This window comes from Petaurus breviceps, unplaced genomic scaffold (genome assembly GCF_028583685.1).
Source record: "Petaurus breviceps papuanus isolate PSGF00001 unplaced genomic scaffold, PetGlider_PUasm1.0 186, whole genome shotgun sequence".
NCBI lineage: Eukaryota > Metazoa > Chordata > Mammalia > Diprotodontia > Petauridae > Petaurus > Petaurus breviceps.
In genome coordinates, this window is record NW_027185798.1 from 45,749,666 (window position 1) to 45,762,179 (window position 12,514).

General features: G+C 39.2%; 1 long non-coding RNA gene across 1 annotated transcript; it reads right to left on the reverse strand.

The window, feature by feature from the left end:
• Positions 1–335: 335 nt before the first annotated feature.
• LOC138162881 (uncharacterized) lies at positions 336–10,361 on the reverse strand. Its single transcript, XR_011168738.1, has 2 exons — positions 8,101–10,361; positions 336–4,336 (listed from the first exon to the last, which is right to left on the reverse strand). It is a non-coding gene; the product is annotated as an uncharacterized lncRNA (long non-coding RNA).
• Between the last annotated feature and the right edge of the window lie 2,153 nt (positions 10,362–12,514).

Genomic DNA, 12,514 nt, shown 5'->3' on the forward strand with positions numbered 1-12,514 from the left:
TGTAGGTCTGTGTATATGTACTACATCCAACTACTCTACCATCTTGGCTAGAGTCCTCTAAATATGCTTTTCTTGAGGCCTAGTATGCATTCTCACTTTGGACAGCATTCCCTTTCCTTCTGAACTCTAAGAACATGTACAACTTTTTATTAAGGTTCCTCTACTCAACACTCATTACCTCCCTTTTATGTATAAGGCACATCTACTGTACTGTTCCCTTCACTTCCACTTCAATTAATTATTCTTTGTTCAAATAAATTCCAAAACCTTTGTAAATTTTTTTTTACTTTCTAAGCAATGAATTTATCATACAAGTAAAGAGTTAGTCAAATCACTCAATTAATCAATATTATTTATTGTGCACCTATTTGTCACACACTCTGCTAAACACCAGGAATACAAATACAAAGAAACAGTTCCTGCTTTCAAGGAGCTCACATTATAATGTGTGTGGGGGAGGGAGGAGAAGGGGCAAGTAGATATATAAGTACATAAGTATAAAGAAAATGAATGCAAGGTAGTTAAGGTTTTGTGTAGAAGTTTGAGCTCTGTCTTGAAGGAAGAGACATATTATATGGCTGAAGAAAGGAGGGAGTTAGGCATGCCTGGGTGATACAGAAGTGCAGTTCAGGAGAAAGACTAGAGCTGGATATGTGGATCTGCGTATCATCTGCACAAAGACCATGATTAAACCATTGAAGCTGATGAGGTTAACAAAAAAGAAGGCACAGAGAAGATGGTCCAGGACAGAGACTTGGTGACCATCTACAATTAGGGGGAATGCTATGTAGTATGAGTTAGCAAAGGAAATGGAGACAGAAAGCTAACCAGAAGAGAGCAGTGTCGTGAAAGCTCATAGAAGACAAGAGTATCCAGTAGGAAGGGGTGGTCAGCAGTGTCACATGCAACAAAGAGCTCAAGAAGGAGGACTGAACAAATTCTACCCTTCTGTTCCACTATAAATACCATTTTGCCAAAGTCTCAGTAACCATGATGCCACATTTAGCTCCTTCTGTAATAACCTTAAGTGACTTGGATACGTATGTACCCATGTTGTAAGGTTTTAAACTTTGCCAGCAGGTGAAGGTGTTCCAAGGCCATTCACTGGGAAAGGAAACAGTCTTCAAAGTTTTAAACTTTCTGGGTGTGGAGATGGGGAGAAGGGGGAATGGCAACTTTCTAATCATTTGTCAATTCTACTTTATAGATACTGAGAGAGACAATAAGACTGAAAATATCAATTTATCTTGCTGGAGAGGTGTAAGTTTGTTTAAGGCATCTGGTAGCTTCTTTTAGGCAACAGACTACTGTAAAAAGTTTATGGTTCACTGTTAAATTTGCATTTGTGTGCGTGTGTGTGTGGTGTGAAAACAAGTACATCTTGAGTCTGAGGTTTGTATAGAAAGTGTGTGTAGAGAAATATAGCAGAGATTAATTTAGTTTGGAGAAGTAACTGTGTGTGTAGGAGGAAGTGGATAACTAGCGATACTTTTTGTGAGCAGTAGAAATTCCACTAGGTCTGAATTGAGAAAACCAAACATTAAAAAAAATTTTGTGCATCTATTTTTAATATTTTTAACAATTTGTTTTTCTGGAATACACACACACACACATACACATATACATGTGTATGTGTGTATAATCCCTTCCCCTCTGCTACCTAATGAACCTTCCCTCATAACCAAGATTTAAAAAGTAAAGGGGAAAAAAAAGTGGTTCAATAAAACTAATCAACTGTATCTGGCAACATATGTTGTTCCACACCCACAGACCCATACACCTCTACAGTGAAAGGATGGAAATGTATTTTCTCAACCCTTTTCAGGGGCCAAGCTTGGTCTCAATAATGAAATGATATTTAGTTTTATTAAAATTTCTATTTATATTAGTGTAATCATTGGGTAGGTTGTTCTCCTGGTTCTGCTTACTTCATTATATATTTGTTCGTTTAAGTCTTTTTATGTTTCAATGAATTCTTCATATTCATTATTTGTTGGGGCACAGTAATGGCCCATTACATTCATGTATCAGAAGTTGTTTAGTTATTCCCTGTTAAGGACCCTTAAGGAATCTCCTGAACATGTCTTCTTGAGCTGTCCTATTTTCCAGAAACATTGGATGTAGAACATACAGGAGGCCCTGAATGTGTCAAGGACAAAGCACCACCCCCCTCTCCCCCTATTTGAACATAATTGGTGAGGTTGTGATTGCGTTGTTGACATTCCCCAATTCTTCAATTTGCTTTATTTTGTTTAATCAATCTATCAATCAATAATTGCTTATTAAGTGCTTACTATGTGCCAGAAACTATGATGAGTACTGGGAGTATAAATACAAAAGTGAAACGTTTACTCTTAAGGACTTTATATTCCATTGGGAGAGCCACAAAAAAATGCTGTAATAAATACTTTTAGTATATATGGGACTTTTCTTTCCATCTTAGACCTCCTTGGGAATACATGCTGAGTAGAAATCTTTGTTTTATAGTAGGAATCTATGTTTTAATCACTCTTGTAAAAGCAAAATCTCAAGTTGTTATCCAGAATAGTTGGACCAATTCACAGATCCACCAAGTTAATGAGCATTTATTAAGGACCTATTATGTGCTAGGCACCAAGTTAAGTTCTGGGGATATAAAGGCAAGTTTTTTCTCTCAAGGAGCTCATAGCCTAATGGGGGAGACAATATCCAAACCACTACATACAAACAAAATAAGGTGGAGATAATTACAGAAATAACTGGCCGTGTAACCTTGAGCAAGTTACTTAACCCCAATTGCTTAAAAAAAAAAAAACAACCTCCCTTCTATGTAAGGAACCTTTCTTAATCCCTTTTAATGCCAGTGCTTTCCACTTTCTCACTGTTCCATTCAGTATAGGTTTAAAGGGAATCCCATTCCCCAAAAGAGTCAAGGGAATTGATGGAAGAGAATATCATGCTCTTAAAGGAAGGACTAGGACAACAGGCAACCCTCACACAAACATGAGAGCCAGCCAAGGGGGAAGACCTAGTGCTCCTCAGCCAGACACGCCGCTAGAAACATAAAACTGCCACTGCCAGATATAGATATGCATGGAAATGTTTAAAACACTTTATCGATTTCATCAATATGAATATTCTCTCCATTGGCAGAGATTGCAGTCCATTCTTTTCTTTACCTCATTCCACATGATTCTGGTCCATACTTTCCAACTGATTGTCCAGAGATCTATACTAAATGACAGATGCTTTTCCCTAGATCTTTTCCCACATTTTGCAGCTACCAGTGTAGTGTGTAAAACATGACCTAATTTTTTTCATGATGCCATTTCTTGCCTATAGGTAATCTTCCTTTACTAATTTTGGTTGATACTGAGCTGTCACCTGCCTAAGCAAAAATCACTCCTTTTCATGCTACCATATTCTATTTTCTAATCCCCATCCACTTCAGCTCATCTAAATAAGGAAGGTCATTTGATTACTCTTAGGCCCAGTTTTCTCATCTGCAAAATTCCTTTGGGTAAAAGGATTTGTGTAGAAGATGCCAGAGCTGAGCATACAGGAAGAAGGGACGTAATAGCTAAACATGCAAGCAAACAGCTGCCTACAGACAGGTAGTAACTGAGGCTGGACCTGAACTAAGGTCCTTTGTCTCCAAAAGTGAACACAGACAGTGGTAGGGGAAAGGTATGAATGTAAAAATATGGTATGGGTCCTTTTCTAATTGCCTCTACCTGGGCATGGGTCCAATGTCAGGTACTGAACCCAACTTTTCTCAATAATGCCTCAGGAAATACAGAAGGCAGGTTATAATTAACTGAAAGCTCAATGAGTTGGTAGTATAATGTGGCAACCAAAAAAAGCTAATGCAATCTTGGATTCTGTTAAGGGAGGCAAAGCTTCTAAGAATAAGAAGGTCATAGTTCCTGTCTGTACTCTGACCTAGAAAGGGAGTTGTTCAATGATCATTTATTAAACATTTACTATATGCCAGGCATGTGCTAAACACTGGGAACACAAATACAATCAAAAAGAGAGACAGCCCCTACCCTCAAGGAGCTTACATTCTAATGGGGAAGACAACATATAAAAGGAAGCTGAAAAGTGGTATAAGGAGAGGAGGTAAAAATATACAGTGTCTGAGCATGGTAAAGAAGTCTAGAGTGCACTCAGATAAAAAAACGAAGACATGGCTGGCCTGCATCTCCCCCCCAAATAGAGATTCCAGGAAGAGTCATTCAATTGGAGATAGAGGTCACAAGGGTCAGGATACTTCCAAGGTGTGAATTCCAACACTGAAGTGATCTTTCAGGATGAAGAGGCTTCTGGTACATGGTAGAGAAGTCCAGAGTGTAGTCTGGTGAGAAATAAAGGTAACATCTAGAGCCCGGTATTCAATTCTGGGTACCACACTTTTAGGAGGACATTGAGAAGCTGTAGAGCATCCAGAGGATAGCCACCAGGGTAGTAAAAGGCCTTCAATTCTTATTATATGAAGATTAGTTGAAGGAAATAGGCAGTTTAGCCTAGAGAAGGTTTACAAGGGCACATGATATCTGTCTTCAAGTATATAAAGAGTTTTCATATGAAAAGAGTAACTTCTTGTGTCTGGTTCCCAGAATGAAGAACTATAAACAATTGTTAGAAGTTCCAAAGGAGCAAAATATACCTTGTATGTAAAGAAAAAATTTCTAAGAATTAGAGCTGCCCAAAAAGGGAATGGGCTACCTCAGGAAGTTGTGAGTTAAATTTTTTTTAAAGGTCTTCAGCAAGGATGGAAAATCACATCTTAGGTATGCTATAGTGGACATTCTTTTTGGATATGCCTTGGTCTAGACAAGGCCCCTTCCAACTCTAAAATTAGGTCATTTTGTGAGTTTTCATCAGTACTAAGAAAACTGAGGCAAAAACTTTTCAACATAAAGAGACACAGGTCAAGACAGATAGAAATCAATCAAAATCCTGAATACTTACCCAGTTTATCTTTCTGAATGTCCTTCTTTCTTTCTAATAAGGATAAACATAGAGTAGAACACCTAGATTTGAAAAATTAACTACATAATTAGGGGATGGGAAACTGAGGAATATAATAGCTCATAAGCCCCCACTAATATGCTTCCTTCAATGATTATAATGGTTAGGTAACATGAAAAAGTTCTGAAGTTTTTCATGACCATCAAACCCAATATGAATCATCAGTATCAGTGTGATACTAAGAACCAAAAAATTTAATGTGACATTGGGCTGTATTAACATATGTATGATTTCCAGGTGATAGTCCCATTGTACTCTGTCCTGGTATGATCATATCTGTAGTACTGTATCCTGTTTTCAGGGCATTTTAGGAAGAATATTGACAAACTGAGATCCATTTGGAGGAACTAAGGATCAAAGTTCATTGATTCCTAAACTCAGCGGCCTTGTATACTAAGTTTCATTCTTCCCAGATGTACATACTGCCCATCTGAACTAGGAAGTCAGGCTCTAAGGACATATTTCCATTCAGTACAATTAGCTATGGCTGATACAGAATATAGACTTGGATAGCAGACAAGGGAGGAGACATGAAGGTTTACAGAGAATTAATAAGTAAAGAATTATTTCACCAGGAGGGAATGGGCAAGATAGCCTACATTCTCTGGTACCCAAGAGTCCCTGGTAATACATTAAAATTAAATAAATTAATAACAACTCATTTTTGTATAGTACATCATAGTTTTCAAATCACTTGCACTTTTATGAGTTCATTTGATTCTCATAAGTCTTGTGAAGTATGTAAGGCCAAAATTATTATCTCTAATTTACAGATAAGAAAACTGAGGCTTGGAAAGGTTAAATGATTAACCAAAAAGCACAGAGCTATTCTTATGAGAAAAAGGCCTCACAATTAGAAAAAGTTCTTTTTTTTTTTTTCAAATGTGAAGGGATGATTCAACTTGAACATCTGACCTATGACTGAACGCAGCACTCCCATGGCAGTTTTCTGGAGGAAAGTACTCTAGGATGGAAGATGTTTGCCAACTAGAAAGAAATGATGTATGTTTTCACTTTTACCATGAATCTGCCAAATTCACTAATTTGAAATGCCTAGGAGAGTAAAGGTCAGTGTGTTCACTATTGTTGTTGAGTCATTTAGGTCATGTCCAACTCTTTTTTCTTGGCAAAGATACTGAGTAGTCTGCCATTTCCTTCTCCAGCTCATTTTTTACACATGAGGAAACTGAGGCAAACAAGGTTAAGTGACTTACCCAGGGTCACAAAGCTATTAAGTATCTGAGGCCAAATTTGAACTCAGGAAGATGAGTCTTCCTGACTTCAGGTATGGCACTCTATCTACTGCACCACCTACTTTTCTCAGTGTGTTAGTAAATCAGTATTCTAGATAGTATTATCTAAAGGTTCAAAAAAAAAACAACAACCCTCCAAATTGCCTTTTTCTGTAATGGATAATGGAATCTAGAAAGCTGTGAAATTCCAAAAGCTACTCTGAAGATTATCATTCCTTAGACATCTATAACAATTAACATTTATATAATGCTACAAAGTTGGCAGAGCACTTTATAAAAAGCATCTTATTTTATCTTCTCAAAAACCTTAGGAGATTTTAGGAGGTCATCTTAAGAGGCTGTCCCAGTTTTGATTCTTTTAATATGTTCTCATATATATTATATACATACATATACATGTACACATATATTACATAATGTATATATTTTTTAATATGTGTATTATATATGTATATACACACACACATACAATTTTACAGATGAAGAAACTAAGGTAGATGGAGGTTAGGAGACTTGTTCAGGGTTATACAACTAGTTAGTGTCAGAGGCTGAATGTGAACTCAGGTCTTCCTGACTCTAGGTCCAGCCCTCTCTCTCTTTCCTGGCTTTTTGGAGGGGCAATCGGGGTTAAGTGACTTGCCCAAGGTCACATGGCTAGTAAGTGTTAAGTGCCTGGGCCTATTTTGAACTCAGGTCCTCTTGACTCCAGGGCTGGTGCTCTATTCACTGTGCCACCTAGGATGCCCCGGTCCTGCTCTCTTTACATTGCACCAACTAGCTGCCTGAAATATATTTCTATTACTTTGCTTTTTCACGCGTGTTCCCTAATCTGTAGTTGGAGATTTTACCTGGGCACTGGTCTCACAAGCATGGTGAATGGTAAGGAAGCTTCCTCAGCCAATGAAGGCTGGCACCTCACCACAACTTAGTCTCAGTGAGTTTCAGGGGACATTGACAAGTTAAATACCTTGCCATGAGTCAGAGAGCCAAGTATGAGTCCAAGGTGGCATTTGAACCGTCTTCCTGACTCCTGGGCCTGCTCTCTGTCGCTCCAGATTTGCCTAATCATTGCCTTACTGTATTTTTGAACCAACCCTACTAGGGGCTGGGTAAATCATTCCAGCTATTTTACATTTGGCAAAATTTCTGGCTGAAAAAAAAATTCATCTGTTTATTCCTTTGGCCTGTCCGAGGCCCTTTCTGTACTCCCCAGAGTATACTGCAACCAGGCAAACTCGCTCCCGGCACAGGGTACAGAACGTTCCCGTGCTTCCCGTGCCGTGCTGGTGGAAGGAACCCACAACCAGGATTACGGACTGACCGACAGAGAAGGTCTTGCAGAGAAGTTCATGGGGACCAGATTTAGGGCTGCAAGGTTTCTCGGAGGCTCTCCGGTGCAAGCCTTCCACTTTACGGATGAGAAAACTGAGGCCCTGAGAGGTCAGATGAAGGTCACCCAGGAGAGGTCAAAATCAGCCTCGGAGCCGAGCTGCAAAGAGCCATAACCCAGTTTCTGCTTCCAAGTTTCTAAAAATAACTTGGAGCGTTTCTCCAAGCGAATAAAATTGGTACATACATATATGTAATACTATATAAGAAGAATCGAAACTGGGACAGCCTCCTAAAACCTCCCACAAGCACCAGCCCGTGGGACACACCCTCTTCCGGTTGTGGGTTCCCAAGATGAGACAGGCAGACTCAAAGCGCAGCGCACGTGACCGGGCACCGCCCACTTCCGCCACCGGTAACCTAGGCAACGGCCTCTCCCTTTAGAGGGAGGAGAAACATTAACAATCATTTAGACCCCTGCCCCCCTCCCCATCTCTCGTTATACCGAAGAGAAAACGGAGGTCGCAGAAGCTATGGGCCTTCCCAAGGTCACGCCGGGAGTCGGTGGCACAGTCGGTCTTCAACCCGAGGGCCTCTGGCCTTGAGTACAGTCGCCTCACAGACTCTCTCTCATTTATTCACAACGCCTTTTCCAGCTTTTGTCCTTCCACCCTATGTCCGGTTTCCTGACGTCTCTCTCAAGGAAAAGCGCTCCTCCTCCCGTACCTAGGTTAACGTCATACTTGAATTCGCTTAAGAGGAAATTACATGGGGCTGCCATCTTGACCGCCATCCCGACGGAACTACATTACCCAGAAAGCTCTTCGAGAGGAACTTCCTATGGATAGCCATTTTCGCCGGAAACTGCATTACCCAAGAGGCTGCTCGAGAGGAACTTCCTGTTTCCACAGTTCTACTTTCGTCAAAAGTCCGCTGCGCAGGAGGATGTTTCAGAGGGGCCGATTTCCTGTTGGCTGCCATTCTGGTTCTTGTAATTGGTGGAATTACGGAAATGGGAAAGGATCTCGGAACTGGGATGGAATTCAATCTTAAAAACATTTAAAAGCATTCAGATATAAAAGCATTTTATGTTCCAAGACCAGTGCTGAGCTTTGTAAATACAAAGAAACGAGACTACGTTCAAGGAATTTCTTCTAGAAGAGACCCTAGAGATCATCTTCCAGCCCATGGGTGTCAAACTCGGAGTGTTGTGGCTGCATGCCACCACAGGACCACGGGTCCGACCTTTCAGGTCCAGCCCATTACTTTTTCACAGTTGAAGAAACCGAGGCCAGCAGAAGCTGAGACTGGGAAAGAGCTAGATTTGGAGTCAAAGGGCCTGGGTTGCAGTCCTGCCCCTATTGCGTACTACCTGTATGACCTGGGACATCACTTCTAGCATCTTGGTTTCCACAACTGTAAAATGAGGAGATGCACTAGATTACGTCAGAGGTCTTTTCCATCTCTAAAATCTGTGATCTTAGGTGTCTAGTCAAACATCAGGGTTTAAGTCAGAGTCTGCTACTCTAAGCCGTTGAAGCCTTCTGTCTTCTCAGAAGTTAGAAGACTGTCCAACCCAACTGGTACCCGACCAACAATCCCTCCACAACATTTCCCACAAGTGTCTCTCAACTTCCATATCTTATCAATTCAGTCTCCATCATACTGAGATCCTGTGTCATTAGCTCACTGTCCACCACTATCCTTGTTCTGCTTATTCCTTCTTCTAAACCATTAAAAAAAAAAAAAGCCCTGTTACAAATTCATATAATCAAGTAAAATGAACCCATACAGTGGCCATGTCCAACAATGCATTTTTTGGGCACTTCCTGTCCATTATCTCACTTTCTGGAATACTTATGATGTTTCCTCATAATTCTTCGGGAGAAATAGTTGGTTTTTCCTTAAAATTTTTTCTTCTATAAATCATTCTTATTATTCTTCATCAGTTAATGTTATCAGCATTCTTTGATCTCTTGTCATTTCTTACAAAGCAAAAAAAAAAAAAAGAATTCCACTATATTCAAATGTCACAATTTGTTCAATCACTTCTCACTTATCTAAAGGCAATCTAACATATTCTCATAGATTTTAGTTTTTTTTTTTTTAATTCTCCTTTCAGGATCAGGAAGTTGTTTTGCTTGTTACCATTCCCTCCCTCTTATTTATTATCTTTTTAAATTCTCTTCCCCTAACCCCACTTGTTTTCCTGTTGCATTTGATATATTTCTATACCAATTGTGTGTGCATGTGTATTTATGTATGTATATGTATTTAACCCTCCTTTGTCCACTTCAAATAAGAGTGAGGTCATTTGATGCCCATTCTCTATTGCCCACCCCCATCTGAAGCCTATTCTTTCATAAATTTAGAAGTATGGTATGCACTTCTTTTCTTGTACTCTGATTATTATAAATAGCAATTTCTGCCTTTCCTTCCTCTTTTCTACCCTACTGTATTCCTCTGGTTAGCTGCCTACATGACAACAGGTCCAGCGCTTTCCTATCCCCAGTCTCTTAGGTCAATGGTCTCAAAAGAGAGAGCCAGAGGAAGCCTTTTCTCTTTTCCCTCTTCAAACCTTCAGGACAAAATCAATTCACTCTAAGGACCTCTGTTATTCTTATCCAATTTTCTCAATACTCTCTGGAGATATTAAAGTTCTGAAGGGATGTTTGTTTCTTCTTCTCCTAGTGGAATGTTAGCATTTTATCATCCTACAATTTCTTTTAATTGATAAAATAAATTTACCTTTCTAGGCTCCTTCAAACTCTTGTGTTTGTATTATAAAGTTCCTGCTCAGTTCTTTTCTTTAGATCAGGAGCTTTTCTAATTTTTGTTCTGCCAGAGCTTTTACTAAAAAAAAAAAAAGAGAAATCTTTTAACTAGAAGATTGTGGGAAAATGGTGGAGTAAGACGGGAAACACTGGATGCTGAAATTCTCCCACAAACATGATAAAAATATTGCCTCAAAGGGAATTTTGAGAAGTAGAAATAATTAAAGGTCAGGGTAAAGCATTTGTGCTAAAACAGGGAAGGAGCCCAAAACCCAACCTCCAGGGACCAAGTTTTGGCCTGATTGAGGTTCAGAAACCTCCAGGCAGACCCTGTTGAATCAACAAACAACAAGCTGTGGGGGCAGGTGCCAGCCTCAGCTTCAGGAATGTACACCTCATGGACAGATGAGTAGGGGAAGATTGAAGGATCCTCCCCAGTTACTGGATGCCAGGCACAGGTGCAATCTGGGCTATGGCTGTGGGTAAGGAGAAGCAAGCACGTGCCAAGTGACTGTGATAGCAGAGAGGCTCTGGGGATTATGTCAACGGTGGGTACTTGCAGGAAAGAGGAGTCTCTGGTTTTGGTTTCCATGTCAGGGCAAGCTGAAGTTTGCAGCCTTGGGAGCGACCACAGGGAGCAAGAGTGTTTGCAGCCATGCATGGGCTGGGGCCCTAGCCAAGGCTCAGAGGTAGAGAGGTCAAGGTTGGGATCCCAGACAGAGCTTAGAAAACAACAGTACGTAAGTCTGAAGCCTGAGACATCATTCCCCCCACACCTTAGAAGTTAGAAGCTGACTAAAACAATAAACCACTATAAATAATGATAATTATAATAACAGCGAGTAAGATGAAAAGGAACCTGACTATAGATAGCTACTACAGTGACAGAGAAGATCTGGGTTTATACTCAGAGGAAGATATTCTGCCTTGTATAAACTTCAGGGTTTTGCTGGAGCAAGTATGTAGGGGGTGGCTGGTTTGCCTCCTCTCCTTTGGGGTAGAAATATTTGTATATTTTGATTCCCAAGGTCTAGGACCCTGTTTTACAAGTAGCAAGCATTTAATTTAAAAAAAAAATCAATTGAAGGGATAATTTAATCATTGCTTGAAGACTTCTAGTGAGGAATAGCCTGTTAATTACTAAAGCAATCCATTTCACTTAAAAAAAATCATTTTAGTGATGCCCTTTGTTTTTGTATCACAGCCATTTCTGGGGAAAAGAGAAAAAAGGAGAATTCCTTCTTCACTCTGTGTAACAGATTGAATATTGCCTTATAAAAATGAAAAACAAATAAGCAAAAATATGTAAGTATTGTGATTATACCTTATCATGTACATACACTGATATTTTAGGAGTTCCTCTTTTCTGCCATGAGTATTGAGTAATGCTTTATTAGCTCTTCTTTGGATACTTCATTGGTTTTTCAGTTACTCAGAGTTTTATTTCCTATACATTTTTGCAACTGTTATGTATAGTAATATCTTGGTTCTACATATTTCCTTTGGCACCAATTAATAAAACTTTCCATGTTTCTCTGAATTTATTAAATTTGTAATTTCTTGGTTCTATAATAGTCATACATATTTTTATCATAATACAATAAATCCCCAATATGTATCCATTTTTTTTGTTGCTTCAAAGAATGGTGCTATTAATATTTTAGTATGTTTGATTTTTATTTATCTGTTTGACATTCTTGGTATATATACACAGTATTGACATTGTTGGTTAAAGAGCATGGACAGAGAAACTGTCTTCTTTTTTAAACAAATAGTGAAACTGAAAACAAAACAAATGCTGAAAGAACCAACATTGGGAAAAAAAGCTGGTCTCTGCATTGAGAGCGTGAGAGAAGAGGAGAGCTCTTAGATCTGTCTCAATAGCACAGTGGGAATGACACTCTCCTTTGAGTTATGCTTATCCATACTCACAAATCTTTTTATTGGTGATATAGCATATTCTTGTTGATCTCCCACAGGTACATCAATAATGCTCTAGTGTATCTATTTTTCTGCAATCCTTCTAATATGTATTAGTCCCATCTTTTGTCATCTTTGCAGATTTTGGGGGTGAAACCTCAGGAGTTGTTTTGATTTGCATTTCTCTTAATATTATTGATTTGTAACATTCTTTTAAAAATTTAT